Source organism: Mustela lutreola, chromosome 3, assembly GCF_030435805.1.
Source record: "Mustela lutreola isolate mMusLut2 chromosome 3, mMusLut2.pri, whole genome shotgun sequence".
Taxonomy (NCBI): Eukaryota; Metazoa; Chordata; class Mammalia; order Carnivora; family Mustelidae; genus Mustela; species Mustela lutreola.
The window spans coordinates 67,254,476-67,271,843 of record NC_081292.1 but is presented as its reverse complement, the minus strand read 5'-3'; the positions used below and the strand labels follow the sequence as shown (position 1 = coordinate 67,271,843).

General features: G+C 36.8%; 1 protein-coding gene across 2 annotated transcripts in view; it reads right to left on the bottom strand.

Annotated features, from left to right (window-relative positions):
- The window catches only part of PPP1R42 (protein phosphatase 1 regulatory subunit 42), a 71,239-nt gene extending 66,923 nt beyond the window's left edge, over positions 1 to 4,316 (bottom strand). Inside the window, exon 1 of one of the 2 annotated variants that reach the window (XM_059166312.1) lies at positions 4,128 to 4,316. The gene's annotated coding sequence lies outside the window, so the exon portion shown is untranslated. The remainder of the gene's footprint in view (positions 1 to 4,127) is intronic. The other variant, XM_059166311.1, reaches the window with a different exon arrangement.
- Between the last annotated feature and the right edge of the window lie 13,052 nt (positions 4,317 to 17,368).

The following is a 17,368-nucleotide window of genomic DNA, read 5'->3' as shown; positions in this document are numbered from 1 at the left end:
TCTGTTCCATTGATCTATGTGTCTGTTTTTGTGCCAGTACCATGCTGTCTTGATGATGACAGCTTTGTAATAGAGCTTGAAGTCCGGAATTGTGATGCCACCAACGTTGGCTTTCTTTTTCAATATCCCTTTGGCTATTCGAGGTCTTTTCTGGTTCCATATAAATTTTAGAATTATTTGTTCCATTTCTTTGAAAAAGATGGATGGTACTTTGATAGGAATTGCATTAAATGTGTAGATTGCTTTAGGTAGCATAGACATTTTCACAATATTTATTCTTTAAAACTGGGAGTGGCTATTTCTGGGTTGGACATTTTCAATTTTGCTTTTAATTGCCAAACTGTTCTCCAAATGAGTTTTACCAGTGCAGTTAAGAGAGGTCTTTCTTCTTTACAATACATTCTGTACCAGTGTCAGCACTTAATATTGGCTGTCTTTTTGCTAATCTGATGGGTGTGAAGTGATAGCTCATTATTTCTGTTTTTCTCAGATCTTTTTTATAAGTAAAAATAAAGCAAAAAAGGGATTTGAAAACAGCCAGGTCAGTATTCTCATCTCCTCCTTGTGTTTTAATTTGTATTCTATAATTACTAGAGATTGAGGGTCTTTTCTTGTTTATCACCATGTGGAGTTCATTTTCTGTTAATTGTGGTTTCTTATATTTTGTCCATTTTTCCTAATGGGTTGTGTTTTTATAAGTAATTTTTAGATACACTGTATTTTTTTCAGATACCAGTATTTCTTTGATTATATATGTAGCAAATATCTATTCCCCGATTATACTTTGTCTTTTCTCCTTTTTCCCCCCAGTTTATGTTTAATGGCATTTTCTAAAAAAAAAATAAGCTGTAAATTTTTAATGTGGTTAAATGTATCATTTTTTTTGCTCATGTTTTATGCTTTTTGTGGCTTATTTAGTAATTCCTTTGCTACCCGCATTTTAAGAGAAAGACCTCTTTTTTTTCTTTTTCTTGTAGACATGTTTAGGTTTTGCTTTGCACATTTTGTCTGCATTGCTGTGATCAGAAGCAGCAATCAGTGGTCAGAGGACAGATCCTTGATGTTTGGTGGCTAGTGTGCTTTTGCCCATTTTGGCTTCTGCAAGCTGTATGTAAGGTGCTCCAGAAACCCCTGTGTAACTTCTTGCTGTGGGTTTGGGGGTAGAGGATTAGTTGCTGTAGAGGTGAGATTGACCAACGTTTATTGAGGTTTGTGGTCTAAGTCTTCCCCTGGAAGTTGTAAGCCTTCATTAGATACCAGGTTCTAAAATATTTACACCAGATTCTATCAGTGCATTTGTTGTGTAGGTGGAGAAACAGATGCATCCTACTCAGCCATATTCCCAGAATCCTCTCTTCCTTTTTTTTAAAAAACATTTTAAAAATTTATTTATTTTAAAAGATTTTTTTTATTTGACAGAGAGACCCCTAGCGAAAGAGGGAACACAAGCAGGGGGAGTGGGAGAGGGAGAAGCAGACCCCACTCTGAGCAGGGAGAGAGCCTACCTGGGGCTCATTCCCATGATCCTGGGATCATAACCTGAGCTTTAGGCAGATGCTCAATGAATAAGTCACCCAGGCACCCCGAATCCTTTCCTCTTTAACCCTTTTATACACATTTTAAAATCAAAATGGTAAATTCTCACGTTCCATGAAAAATCCTGTCAGGATTTTGTTAGGAATTGCATTGAATTTATAAACAATTTGTGAAGCACTAATATTGAGTCTTCTTTTCCATCACTGTGGTATGCCTCTCTAATTTAGGCATGCTGCTTTAATGATTTTCAATAGTTTCACGGTTTTCTTGTAATTAAGACCATGCATAATTTTTTTGTCGTTTTTAAGGATCATATCTTTGTTGATATTGCAAGTGACAGGTTTTTTTTAGGAATTACATTCTCTGGAGCTAGTATGTAGAAATGCAATATTTAAAAAAATATATTTGATGTAGTGATCCAAAGGGACACATGCACCCGAATGTTTATAGCAGCAATGTCCACAATAGCCAAACTATGGAAAGAACCTAGATGTCCATCAACAGATGAATGGATCAAGAAGATGTGGTATATATACACAATGGAATACTATGCAGCCATCAAAAGAAATGAAATCTTGCCATTTGCAACAACGTGGATGGAACTAGAGCGTATCATGCTTAGCGAAATAAGTCAAGCAGAGAAAGACAACTATCATATGATCTCCCTGATATGAGGAAGTGGTGATGCAACATGGAGGCTTAAGTGGGTAGAAGAATAAATGAAACAAGATGGGATTGGGAGGGAGACAAACCATAAGTGACTCTTAATCTCACAAAACAAACTGAGGGTTGCCGGGGGGAGGGGGTTGGGGAGAAGGGGGTGGGATTATGGACATTGGGGAGGGTATGTGATTTGGTGAGTGCTGTGAAGTGTGTAAACCTGGTGATTCACAGACCTGGGGATAAAAATATATGTATATAAAAAATATATGTTTATAAAAAATAAAAAAAAAAATAAAAAAAAATAAAATGCACTACAATGTCAAAAAATATATATATATATATTTGAAATATTTAAAATATTTTAAAAATGTGATTTCTTTAGCTACTATTTTAAAATTTTAGAACTTTTTCTGGAAATTTCAAATATTGTTTTTACACTGATAACCGTAGTGAAAATGCACATCTTAAAGTGGTTATATACCCCAGGCTTTCTTTCTTACAGCTGAGGCAGGAAACTGTTGTACAGGTGACCATGCACAAGCAACCCTGTGCTATAAAGGAGGTGATGCCCTATGGGGTAATTTTTATCTGTGGGGGACAGAAGTTACAAATTATTTTTTCTTCCTTCTTTTCCCTGTGTACTTTCAGAAGACACAGCCATTTCAAAGGTCTCACTGAAGACAGCTCTGGTCTTCAGGGTTATATACTGGGCTATATTTGTCCTCCTTCCATCTCTCTCTCATTCATTTTTTCCTTCTCTCTTGCTTCCCTGAGATTATAAACCCCCCCCCCCCAAAGTGTTATCATATGAGTCTTTGCTTCAGGCTCTGTTTTCTAAACTGGGCTAAAACAGATAAATTTTGTATCATCTAAATCCTCATGAATGACCTTGCTATAAATGGATTTTGTCTGTGGGTTCCAGTACACAAGCTGGTGTTTGTATAGAAATTAATTAAATTGTCTCAGGTAATTAGAAAAGCAAAGGGGCAATGGACCTCATCAACGAGCTATAGGAAAACTTTCCAGGGGCTTGAATATGGAAAGGGAAATAACTGAATCAACCCATAACACAAAATAATATAGACTTCATTCAAAAGAACCTGCATTGTACCGGTCAAATCCAGAGAGGATTTAGTTTCATCAGAACACCACTATTCATCTTGTTAATGTAAGATTAATTTGAACTTTATTGGTATTGTAGTTTACTTTAGAGATACTATAAGCTTCAGGTATTTAAATGGAACCTAGTTAGGGTTTGGACGCATTTTAGAACATTATAATAAAAATAATTATGTCAACACTTGTGGGGTGTCCTTGCTTTTCTTTAAAAAGAGGTTCATTATTTTCTAAAGTTTGAGAAACAGCTTTTTCATAATTTTTCATTACTAGATACCGGTTATTTCGGGATTCCTCCTGCCTAGGATATCTCTTATCTCTCCGGATTGCCATTGGGGACAGCTTAGAGCTGCTTTACAAGCTCTGAGAAACCATTTTAATGGACGCTTTGCCTTAATTTATCTCTTGGGGTTCCCACAGGCTACAGGCAGTGGATTTTTCCGAATTTAGTTTGAATATTTCCCTTAGCGAGCCTCAGGCTCACTGGCTTCCCAATGCTCTACATCGCCAGGCTCCCAGGTTTTCCTTTTCAAACTCATATCCGTTTCACAGATCCCGCTCCCTCAGCCCTGCGCCCATCACTCTAGCCGTGTCTCCCTCCTCTGGAGCTGTTTCCCACCCTTGCCTGATTCTAGCTATTTGTTAAAATACAAAAACGTCCAGACTGATTTTCTGTAAATTCTAGATGTCTAGAGATAAGGCTTAGGGTTTTTCATTTTAACCAGTGACCCAAGCAAGTCTTAATGGCAGGCAAGTTTGAGAAACGTAGCTCTAGGGTTTCCTTAGTCCCCACGCCTCTTCCCTGTAGGCACCTCACCACTTGCGGGACGAGCCGAGTCTGGAAGTCAAGTCTGTAAAATTTCTTAGGCGCCAGGTTCCTCAGCAGCCCTGGTGTGGTTGCCTGGTGACCAGACGCTTTTGCCCCGGCCGCGGTTTCTGGGCAATCTCGCGATGTCTCCGGAAGCCCCTCTGCTGTGGCCTGGCGCGGGGTCACTGTGACGCGGCGGCGGGACGTTAGACGGGGTCCGAGTGAAGCCACTTAGCTTGGCGAAGCCGTGAAGCCTCGGTCATATTAGCGGTTTAGTGAGCGAAACAGCAGCCTGAACAGTTTTTGTCAGGGCACAATTTCCCCCTACCGGATTATCCTTCTGTCAGTTTTGAATGATTCCTTGCCCAATAACCAGCTTTACCCAGTAGCAGGAGGAGGACATTGTCTGAACCAAAGTACAGTCCATTCTTCACTCTTTCCTCGGGTAACATCCAAAGTCCTTAGGGTAACATTCCAGTTCTTTCATCATGATCAGCTTCACTGCTTGCTTCTTGCCCGGCTATTCTCCAGTATTCCAATCTGACAATTGGCCCAGTATGCCCTGTTTAAATTTCCCCTCTCCTCATGGCTTCTCAAAGCAGCAATAGGACACACCTTTATTTCCTCAATTCTTTATTTCCCTTTTGAGTTTCAAGGACCCAGCTTGAAATTAGCACATCCTTTTTAAAGGTTTCCTATGTACTCAGTCTTGTTAAGTGTTGTTCTTCTCTGCCCCCCAAACAACTAGGATATATTAAATCCTTTAGCATAGCACTTAACACATTACTATGTATCTGTTAGCCATTTTCTGCAATAAGGTGGTAAATTCTTTGAGGGCAAGGATTATGTCTTTAAGTTCTCTATTCTCCGGACCTAGCAAAGTGTCTTATACATTAGCAGTCACTTCAAAATGTTTGTAAAACAAGTAATATATAAATGAAGGAGACCAACAATAGAGCAAGGAACAGACATTTACATTGGGAAGACTGGAGCTCATTAAGGATATGGTGAATTGAGCAATCTGGATGTAAGGGACAGTACAACTTGGAGAACAGTAACAGTTGTGATCTTAGTGGGAAAGGGAGGGAGGGGAAGGGGGAGGGGGAGAGAGTAAAGGATGGGGGTAGGTCTGGGAAACAATGGAAAGTTGTCATTGCTATTCCTTGAGCAAAGAAACATCAGAACAGAAAACTGTTAGAGTTGCAAGGGAACTTAGAGCCCATGTGACAGTCCAACTTGTCATTTTGCAAATAAGGAAACTTCCAGACCTAGAGGAAGGAAAGAAATATGTGAAGGTCCTATCTGAGGTGACAGAGAAAAATAACCCCTTGGGCTTCTGATTTCAGGCTCAAGTCCCCTTTCCTTATGCCTCATTGACTGTTACAGTAAGAGTAGCTTAGAAGGAAAGATAAGGGGATACAGACAGATGAACCCTTACCCCATTCAGAACACTGTTGCTAAAATCCAGTTGTGAGGGAATTTTGGCCTGGATTAGGTTGAAGGCAAAGGAAGTGTCAAGGACTGAACAAATTTAGGAGGCATCTTGAAACACTGTTTAATAGAGATCGATAGGATAAAAAGGGAGGAAGAAGTTGGAAGAAAATTCCTGGATGTTGGCTAGGATAAAGAAATGATAGGGGAGAAAGAGGAAAGGTGGCAAGAAAGTTGAAGTGAAGTGGATGAGTTTGGTTTATAGCTATTAAGTGTAGAGTGAGATAGGCTTAATAGTTTCCAGGATAGATGTAACCATTGAAACCATGCAGTCATAATGATAGTGTGGGAAAAACTAGAGAAAAGAGATATTGAAAGTCAATAACTATGCCAACTAGTTTGGATAGAAGAGGGAAGCAAAGTTAATTATCATGTCAGAGACAGAGTCATCAGAGGTGATATTTGTTCAGAGAACAAATAATAATTAAGTGAATTAGAACCTAGTAAGTTAGATTCGGATACTAGGCAAAGAGTTTGAAGAGGAGGAGTACCTACAGAATTAAAGGCTATAGAAAGATACAAGAAAGTAAAGAATGATTAAAATAATGTGACTAAAGGGGCACCTGGGTGGCTCAGTGGGTTAAAGTCACTGCCTTCTGCTCAGGTCATGATCCCAGGGTCCTGGGAATTGAGCCCTGCATCAGGTTCTCTGCTCAGCAGGGAGCCTGCTTCCCTTCCTCTTGCTCTGCTTGCCTGTCTGCCTACTTGTGATCTCCGTCAAATAAATAAATAAAATCTTTAAAATAATATGACTAAAGTACTAAGGCACAAATCAGATGCCCTTTTTACTTGTGTTGTAGGTCATTTATTTGGGAACAGCTTTATTAATGTAAGCAGGGCTGTTCTGTGTTCTGGGTTGCTCTCACTTAACTTGCTGCTAAGATTACTTTGCTGGAAGCATGTTTGACAATACTTGATTGAAAATCAGTTGCTCTGTTAATCATTGTTTTTGTAACAATTACACATATCATTATAAAAAAGTATGATCTCATTTGTCATAAAATTATGTACACATTTAAATGTCTAAAGTATATATATCTACATCTATTCATGTAAGGATTTAGATGTAGATATATACCTCTATACCAAAAAAAGTAATAGTGGTTATTTCTTGACCACAGTCTTGAGAGACTGTTTCTTTCTCTCTCTCTCTCTTTTTTTTTTCAGTAATCAGGGTTTTAAAAAATGATAAAATTATTATACTAAAAGTTCATTTTAGATTCTGATCTTCATGGAATTGGAAATATCTTTGTGACTGCTGGTATTTAATTAATTAATCTTTTTGGAAATCACCAAATTACTAATGAGTTTTTTTAATGCAACAAGTTGAGCTTAAGGCAAAGTATTTTCTCATTAAGATGTGAAATATAATTCCTGTCTAGTGGCACACAGTGTTAAACAATCATCTGTGTATTTTCCAATGTGGCAGAAATTTGGCAGACTATAAGAAATACTTGTCTTCAGTGACACTTTTGTAAGTTCAGTGTAAAGTACTCTAAGATTTACACTCTGACAGATGCTGGTAAATTTGTATTGTAAAAAAAAATGTGAAGTCTTGAGAGTCATTTTAAAAGGTACTCTTGGAAGACTAGTGCTACAAACGCACATTTTAAAACGTCTCCCCTCGAGTTTCCAAGTACCTTTAGACAGAAACACACTTTTTGTTTCATATATTGTTCTATCTTTGTCAATTAAATGTATATATTTCCCAACATCCTAGAGTACATATCATATAGCCCTTTGTGAGACCCTAAGCAGACATCTTAATGATTAGTTACTTTCATTAAGAAACCAACAAATTAAAGGGCCTGGACATGTATATCATCATATAACTTTGTAGAGAAAAATTAGCAGTTATTGGAGTTAATTCTTTTTTTTTTTTTTTTTTGTCTTGACCTTATAGATTGGTAAATATTAGTGAGTCTGGTAAGCAGACTTCTAAGATGGCCTCAGTGATCTTATATCCTGGTATTCGTGCCCTTGTATGATCTCTCTCCTTGAGTGTGGACTGGACGTAGTGACATTTCTAACCAATAAAACAAAGCAGTTGATGAAACATCATTTCTGCAATTAAGTCACAAAATATCATGACTTCTGTCTTGCTGGCAGACTCTCTTTATTGCATTTTTGGCTTGCACTCTTTTATAGAGCAAACTGTTGCTTAGGAGAGCCCTACCTGGCAAGTAACTGAAGATGGTCTCTAGCCAACAGCCAATGAGGAACTGAGACCTACTGTTGAAGCTTGGGGTCAATCCTGCTCTAGTTGAGCTTTAAGATGAAACCTCATCCCTGGCCAATACCTTGATTATAGCCTTGTGAGAGAACTTGAAGGAGAGGACCCAAATTCCTGATCCATGAAATCTGTGAAATAATAAATATATATTGTTTTAAGCCACTAAGTTTTTGCATAATTTGTTAATACAACAATAAATTATACAGGAAACAATGGAAAATTCCCTTAAGGAGGGAAATTGTGCTTAGAAATTTGGGGCATTATTCCCATTTTCATAGGATATTTAGAGAGGAAGCTCAGAGAAAATAAAGTGACTATAGGAAGTTTTAGCTTAGCTAGAATGAAAACTTTCTTAGCAAATATACATTTATAGAAGCTGCAGTTGTAGAATCAGTACAAAGGAAACTCTTTGTTTATGGATGAGGGAGTTTCCATTCAAGGTACCACTCCTGATTTCTGTAACCTGGTGATGATCATTTAACTGAGAGCTTCATGACTTTCTAACACCATGTGTATACAATATGGACACCAATAATAAATAGTATTTTAAAAACATAGTAACTGATTGCTTTTTTTAATAACTGGCTTCTGTCATTTATTATATAATATATTCTATGAATGTAAATGCTTATTACATAGGTTATATATAAAACAATCCAAGGTATTTCTCCTTATTTCCAGACCTATGCATCCACATGGCTGCTAGACATTCATTTCACCTGGAGATGAATGTCTTAGAGTCAACTAAAACTGATATTGTCAGAAATGAACCCAGTTCCATTCTGTACAAATCTGATCATTCTCCTCCATTTTCTGTCTAGGAAACAGCCAATGAGGAAGTCGGTCCTGCTCACAATCCACCATACTACCCAAAATAGAGCCTGGGAACTATTCCCAATATTGCCTCACATACTAGTAGTACTCACTCGCACAATCCCTCATCATATTAAGTCACCTTAATCTCAAAAATTACTTTCAAATCCAACTGTCAGTCCATTGCCCCTTCATACCTAAGAGTGGATGTGAAAGGATTATGTTAAGTTCTGTTTTATTTTTTAACTTCTATTAATTTTTATACACAAAGACTTTTTCTCAAGTTCTACTTTTTAAAGTTCTAGTATGTTCAATATATAAAATATCTTTTCTAAAGTGGTTCACTTTCATCCTCCACTAGATGGTCAAATTGTAATAAATATAACATATATGAGATGTGACTATAAATTAAGGGATCTAAGCTGAAAATCATTAAAGTCACATATCATAAAGTTCATATATCTTACATTAAACTATTTTCTGAAGAATAGTTTTATAAACATTGCCACTGCTGGTCTTATTTAAGTTTTGTTCTATATTTCTGAAACATCTACAATCTTTAGAGTCTAACACTTTAGTTTGAGTCTTTTAGAAAGCATTAATAAGAAAGGGACTTAATTTTATTTATTTATTATTTTTTTAAAAGATTTTATTTATTTGACATGCAGAGATCACAAGTAGGCAGAGGCAGGCAGAGAGAGAGGAAGGGAAGCAGGCTCCCTGCTGAGCAGAGAGCCTGATGTAGGGCTGGATCCCAGGACCCCTGGGATCGTGACCTGAGACGAAGGCAGAGGGACTGAGCCACCCAGGTACCCCAGAAAGGGACTTAATTTTAGATTAAGTCCAAAATTAGACTTTTTCTAACTGTTTCAGGAACAGTTCATTGTTTATGTTTTAGCAATTTTATTTTTATTTTTAAATTTTATTTATTTATTTATTTATTTATTCATTTATTTAGTTGTTTTAAGAGAGAGCAAGAGAGCACAAGCAGGTGGGGAGGGAGGGAGAGAGAGAATCCCAAGCAGGCTCTATGCCCAGCACAGTGCCAGATGTGGGGCTTGACACTCTTCTCCCTGCAGGAGCCATACTTGGGACTCCATCCAATGACCCCCAGATCATTACCTGAACTGAAATCAAGAGTCAGAGATTTAACCAATTGAGCCATTCAGGCACCCCATGTTTTACAAATTTTTTAAAAATTGTCTTTTGAATAAGGGGTGAGGAACCTCTGTTTTCTAATATAGATCCAAGACTTTGCTGAAGTTGATCAAGCCAATAATAAGTTTAGCAAAAGTTTAATTAGTTGGTGATGATTGGGGCCAATAGTAAAATGTAGCGATGTAGCATTTTCTATTCTCAGGTGTTTCACAATAATTTGTTAAAATCAGTGAAAACATCATATATCTATATACCTTATTTAGTTGCTTATTATTATTGTTGTTGTTATTTTTATTAATATTATTATTTTTGGCTCCTGTCTTTTTTTCTTTTTGGGGTAGACAGTAAGCTTACTTGAAAAGAACTCTTCTCCTTCATGCTTGTTTTTGAGAATGGCTCTTGCTTTTTTTGCTAGTGTGTGGCCCTTTCCATATTTCTGCAATAGTGACTCTTTAATGAAGAAAATCCTTTTTTTCACTTTTGTTTTAAATCTACGAAGAAGTTTGGGAAAAGATACTCATTTTATAAAGACTGCACAGTCAACAAAAGTCAGTTTCCCATAAAGACATGAACACATTTAATCTTATCATTCTAAAAACAAATATTGTTAATGTTTTTCAAATACAAATTGAAATGTCCATTGTATTTATTTCTTCATTGAACAAATCTTCACCAAGTACCCCATGTACCATTGTTCAAGCTGCTGGGGATACAAAAGGTAGTTAGACCAAGTCCCCAGGCTTATGGATTTACATTCTAGTAAGGAGAGACATAGAGTGAAGAAGTAAATCAATGACAAAGATAATTTCAGATTGTGGTATAGTTTGTGAAGGAAATAGACTGAAATAGGAGTGTAGAAGTAGGGAGGAAGGAAGGAAGGGGAAAGATGTTTCCTTGAGATGAGAAGGCAAGGTCTCCCTGAGGAGGCAGAATTTGAGCTGAAACTTGAAGAATGAAGAGCCTAATATGCCAGGCCTGAGAGTGTTCCAGGCCCAGGAAGCAGCCAGTTTGAGGGCTTGGCAGGTGGGGGGTGGGGTGAACTGCATGAGCATAAGGACCCAGAGGACATTGTGGCTGGATTCTATTCAGGATGGAGGAGAATGGAATGAAAGAAAAATAGGAATCAGATCAGCCCCTAAGCCACAGTGAGAAATTTGAGTTTTGACATATAGCAACATTTAACCCATAAAGCAGAATGTAGAGGACAATTCCCACTTTATTATAAGCTAAAATTCAAAATCTTGATTGAAATGTAATGTTCTGGGGCACCTGGGTGGCTCAGTCAATTAAACTTCGGACTCCTGGTTTCAGCTCAGGTCATAATCTCAGTGTCCTGAGATAGAGGGTCTGTGCAGGTGTTGGGGGTGGGGGAGGCTGCCTCTTGGATTGGGCTCGGAGCTCAGCCTGGTATCTGCTTGAGATCCTTTCTCTTTCCCTCTCCTCCTCCTGCCCCTCCCCCCTTGTGCGTGTGCTCTCTAAAATAAATAAAATCTTTTTAAAAAATGTAATGTTCTTGTAATGTGATATTAATATGATATAATATTATCAAAGATGCTCTTAGAAATCTGGTAGCAAGAGCCTGAGAATTAGAAAATATAATTTCTACTTGTGCTCCAAATTCTCATATTTAATATAGCTTTTGTTTCAGTTTTGCTATTTACTGAAATAGGTAAAGCACTTCTTAAGAGCCTAATTTTTAGATCTGGGGAAAACTAGAAGTTCATAATCTTCATGTTGTCTAAATGAATTATCATTTTAATAGTTAATAGTTCCTTAGTTTTAAGTGATGTAGTATTTCACCTTAAATATTGAGACTATTTAGAATATTCAAAAATAATCTGCCTGAAAGTGGTGTTTATGTATAATTCTCACATCAGTGATATATCAAGTTAACTTTTCTGAGGATATAGAGCACTTCAGATGGTTGTAATTATTCAGCCATGGCTGTGTCCTCATAATATAAGATCATAAATTAATTTCTTACTTAGCCTAATTTATGTTACTTCATTTAAGCCTAGAATCTTAAGATAATAGCCTCAAGTATACTGGAAACACATGCAAGAAATGATAGATGGATTACATAGGAGTTGAAGTAAAAGAGTAAAGCTAAACACATATGGTTTTAAAGGATTTAATATCATAAATACAGTAAAAATAATAAATACAAATATTTTTAGTACAAATAATGAAGTGAGGGTGAGGATGGGGTATGAAGTAGCAAATTTTGGGAATAAAAATGGAACCTTTAAATCAAACATTGATTTGGAGATGAGCTTTTTACAAACTAATTTTTCAGGAGTACTGGTAGTTTAAAGTAATGACTATTAATAAACATATTCATAGTTATGTGAAAGAGATTTAGAGTTCTCTGTAATCTAACACAAAGGTCACAGAGCTATATTCTGGACAATATACTTCTTTATGCATTGCCTCTTAGGTTATGAAAAGTACAACTGTAGTTCATCAAAATGTGCCCCAAGGCACAATACCATTTTACTTAGTCATTAGAAAGTTTAGCATAATTGCTTAGTATAATCCAAAGAAAATATGAGTACAGACATCAGGGACTCTCCAATTTGTTAGGCAATTGTTCCATAATTTTTGGCACCAAGATAATCCACATGTTGAAAAAGCAATTAATCACTGGTGCTAGTTATCAAGCTATGATTTTAGCTATTTCCTCCCAAATTTGACCCCAAATGACAGAGTTCCTTATTTTATTTTTGTAATATTCTGACTTCTAAGATCAAAAGTTTAAATATGCCAGTTTGGTTATAGTTGACTTAAAATTTGTGTTACTACTTTTCTAAAATAAGTGAATCATAACTTTGTATTTACAAGGATAGATTATTTCTTCCACTACTATTTGGATAAACGGTTTAGAATCCTTTAGAAACTTATAGACTTATTACCTCAGAAGTTAATTGAAATCCTTAAACTAGCATTTTTGCCCGAAGAAGGTAAATTTATTTGCTGTTGGAACTTGTATTGAAAACAAGACAAAACAAGAGAACACATGATTAGATTTTCAATTTTCTAATATTTTGCGAAGTTGCATATATACATCAGTTATTAAACAGTGAAAGAGATAAATGCCTCATAATTGAACATAATCATATTTTACTTATTTTATTTCACAAGGATGAGTAAAAAAAGCTGTCATTTTGTATAGTATATTTTTCTATCTTCATAAAAAACAAAAAAAAAACCACACCAAACAAAACATCCCCTGCTCCCACATTGCTCACTGATGTATGTCTTTGGTATTTATAGTTAAAACAATCCAGAAATATAGAAAGAAGCCTTGGAAATTCAACAGTCTCTGTTTAGTTCAGTTTATTCAGCTACATGTGGATACAGTGCAGACTTAGCAATATAAATGAACTCCTCTCTGCATGCATGACTTACGCATCTGTACCTCATCACTCATGGAACGATTTTTGGAAACTCTGAACCTCTGCAATATGCAGCACTCCAACTCCCAGTTTCTGTGATTCATTGTATAGTTACTTATGTTCTTGCTCTTCTGTGTTTATTTTCAATATGCTTGTGCTGTTGGGCAGTTTATTATTATATTGTGCAATGCAGTGATTTTTCAAAATCCTGAAAACCAGATAGTCATACTAATTTGTGACAACAATCTTCAGACTTCATTCCTCAAGTGGAGTACATGATGTTTGGTCTCAGAGCTTATTTTCCAAATTCAGAAACAAATGGAACACGAACAGTGTTTGTTCCATTCTCCTCCTGTTGGTTCTTTGTTTTGGTAGTACTGCTGGTTTCAAAATAACAACTTGAGTGGTGTTTTAATTGTTAGTCAATAAATAAAACCTGTAGAATAAAGTACTCAGTTCATAACTGGACAGTGTAACAAAAAAATGGTAGTAATGCATAAATTCTTAATAATATACAGAGAAAGTACTGTTGAATTGTTTGGAATAAAGACCTTGAGATACTAAAACAATCTGGAAAATTTGGAAAACCCTCGATTCTGGGACCTTCCTTTATGTACCCTTAACAGGTCCCAATCCCCATTCCATATGCACTGACTTCTTTATGTCTGTTCCAGCCTGTGCTTCTGGCTCCAGTCTTATTATTTGGACACTGGGATTAAGTTTTTGATGACGAGTGACATTTCCTGTAAATTATCACCAAAGGGCTTGAGAAATTATATCTGGAAAAAAAAATTGAAACTGAACAAAAAACATACTTCACTTAGAAAATGTTCTTTTCCGCTCCTGAATAGCTCAAGAGTGTAAGATAATACTTTGTAGGAAAAGACAAACCCAATTCACAACTTAGTTTCTGAATGATGCCTGCAATTGAACCCTGATTTCCTAAAAGCTCATTAAAATGGGAGCACTTTTGCCAAAAGTGACCATGACAATACAATTTAAAGATATACTTTAAAAATATTTGTAAAGGAACTTGCTTTTTAATAAACCAAGTACATTTACAACAAAACGCAAGTGTTCCTGAGTCCTTTTTGCCTGGCTACACCACTGAATAGAGGGGACATTATTGGTTGCCTTGTAGTATCCATTTAATCTTAATTTGTAGTAGTTATGAATTTTGGGGATTGTTCATTCCATTCCTACCTCCAGGCATTGCCCTTAATTGGCCTAAAAAGTCCTATATATAATCTCAGGTGTGGGCTCATATTCCATTAGACCAGTGTGAAGTCTGAACCTTACTCTAACAGCTCTTTACCCCTGACTGGATGATGTGGTGTGGTGTGCAGCCAATTTGGGGGAATACAGCTTTAGATTCAGGCCAACACATGGAGGGCAGAGCTGAGAACCATAACAGGAAGCCTAATCCAGTTGTGCCTAAACCAAGTATGATTCTGGACTCTGGGGTGAGGTGAGCCAATAAATTTTTATTCTTTAAGCAACTGTTGTTGTGTGTATGTGTGTTACCTCCAGTCAGTGCATCGTTACCAATATGAGTCCAATGAAGTTAGGATTGAAACACTTTCTTTTCCTAGGTATTGCTATCATAGGCACTTTCCATCACACCAAGGTGTCTTAACTGTTTAGGTAATAAATGTCAAATTAAATGTGGATAACTGTATTTAAGTCTTAGAATGAAAACTGCTAGTATGTTTTCATGGTGGCTCCAATGGCTCCTTATTACTCTTATCATGTCAAAAACATTAACCATTCAGTCCTGTGAATAAAAAACCTCAACAAGCTTGTCAGTGTTCCCTAAGATGTTGCTGAAAAAGATTATGGCAGTAAATAGATTTTGGCTGCTCATTGGGGGGCAGTCTTCTTTTTTAAGGTTATGAAAATGGAGGTGAGTTTGAACCATCTGAAATTGGGGGTGCCTTTTATTTAAAGTTACAAAATGAGGGGCTCCTGGCTGGCTTAGTTGGTAAAACATGATTCTTGACTTCAGGGACAGGAGTTGAGCCCCACATTGGGTGTAGAGGTTACTTTAAAAAAATTAAAAGGTTGAGACCAAAATGCTAACGTGTCATCAATTGTCCAAGAATGTATTTAGATACCAATGTTAGTGGGCTTCCTCCTTACCAAAGATTACCTCAGTGCTAAATCTAACAGAAAAATTTTAGGCTTTCTTTTCCTTGACCTCTTGGCAGAATGTCAAGTCACTGATAAATTACTTCTTAAAGTTTCTCCTCTGCTCTTGTGGTCTTCTCTTCCTCTGGCGATTTTTGTATTTGATGTTTCCATGATTTGTCTTGTCTTTTCACTATTTTCCACAAGTCATTTCATTTGCTTTCAGCTGTGCCTCACCCCCAGATCTTAGAAACATCAGTCTGGTACATTTCTGCTGTTTAAAACTCTTACTCCGAATTGCTGTTAGGATAAAATTCAAAGTGCCTCTGCAGATTCTATCCTCATCTTATCTATTAAAGTCATCTTTTGCTACTTCTCATGTCCAATTGAACACTCTCAGGTCTCACTGAGTATCAGTTCTTGAAGGTACTAGGTTCATGCTCTCTACCTCTAGCCTTCTACACGTTGCTGTACTACTGTTTATAAACTTGCGTTACCATTATGCTTTTCTGGCTAGTCCTCCTATCTTTCAAATTTCAGCTTTATATCAGGTCACTTCTTTCAAGAAGTCTACCTGGGTAACTCCCTAGTGTAAGTGTTCCTCCTGAGTTTCCCAGCATACTATTTTTCCCTTCATACTAGTACACATAGGTTCTTGTTAACTTAGCTTTAGCCTCCATGGTAGCTTCTGTGTGGACAGGACAGTGGCCTTGTCTTTCTTGTTCAGAATATCTGCAGAGTAAAATTTGACCTATTCAGTAAAGGTACTTAGTAAATATTTGAATGACTAGAAAACCTATGTTAGGCTCTGTCTTAAGTTATTTAATTTTCAGGAAAATAACTCAAGATGCGACATGGTTAACGTTCAAAGAAAATAAAAATGTTATGTTAAATTATATTTTTACTAGTAGATTACCAAAAGAAGGTATAAGTGAATTAAAAAGTGGCTCTGAGGGCGCCTGGGTGGCTCAGTGGGTTAAGCCGCTGCCTTCGGCTCAGGTCATGATCTCAGGGTCCTGGGATCGAGTCCCGCATCGGGCTCTCTGCTCGGCAGGGAGCCTGCTTCCTCCTCTCTCTCTCTGCCTGCCTCTCTGCCTACTTGTAATCTCTCTGTGTCAAATAAATAAATAAATAAATCTTAAAAAAAAAAAAAAAAAAGTGGCTCTGATAATCAGTATGGCAAGTGAAGTGCTGAAATTCTTTGTTTTAAATTTAGAAAATAGGAAGGTTCCAACAAATATTTCTTCCTTTTTGTTCTGTATCTTTTTATTTTTTTAATTGTGCTATGTTAATCACCATACAGTATATTAGTTTTTGATGTAGTATTCCATGACTCAGTGTTTGCGTGTAACACCCAGTGCTCCAGGCAATCCATGCCCTACTTAATACCTATCACCAGGCTCACCCATCCCCCATGCCCCTCCCTTCTAAAACTCTCTCGGAGTACATAGTCTCTTATGGTTTGTCTCCCACTCTGATTTCTCCCCCTTCATTTTTCCCTTCTCCTAATGTCCTTCATGCTATTATGTTCCATAAATAAGTGACACCATATGATAATTGACTTTCTCTGTTTGACTTATTTCACTTAGCATAATCTCCTCCAGTCCCATCCAAGTTGAGACAAAAGTTGGGTATTCATCCTTTCTGATGGCTGAGTAATATTCCATTGTATATATGGACCACATCTTTATCCATTTGTCTGCCGAAGGGCATCTTAGCTCTTTCCACAAGGGAAGAAACAACAATATTGGAGAAGTTGTGGGGGAAGGGGAACCTTCTTACACTCTTAGTAGGAATGCAAATTGGTGCAGTCACTTTGGAAAACAATGTGGAGGTTCCTCAAAAAATTAAAAATAGAGCTACCCTATGACCCAGCAATTGCTCTACTGGGTATTTACCCCAAAGATACAGATGTAATGAAAAGAAGGGCCATATGCACTCCAATGTTCATAACAGTAATGTCCACAATAGCCAATGTATTTCTTTCTCTTACAGTCAAGAACATTAAAGGATACTAGAAAAATAATG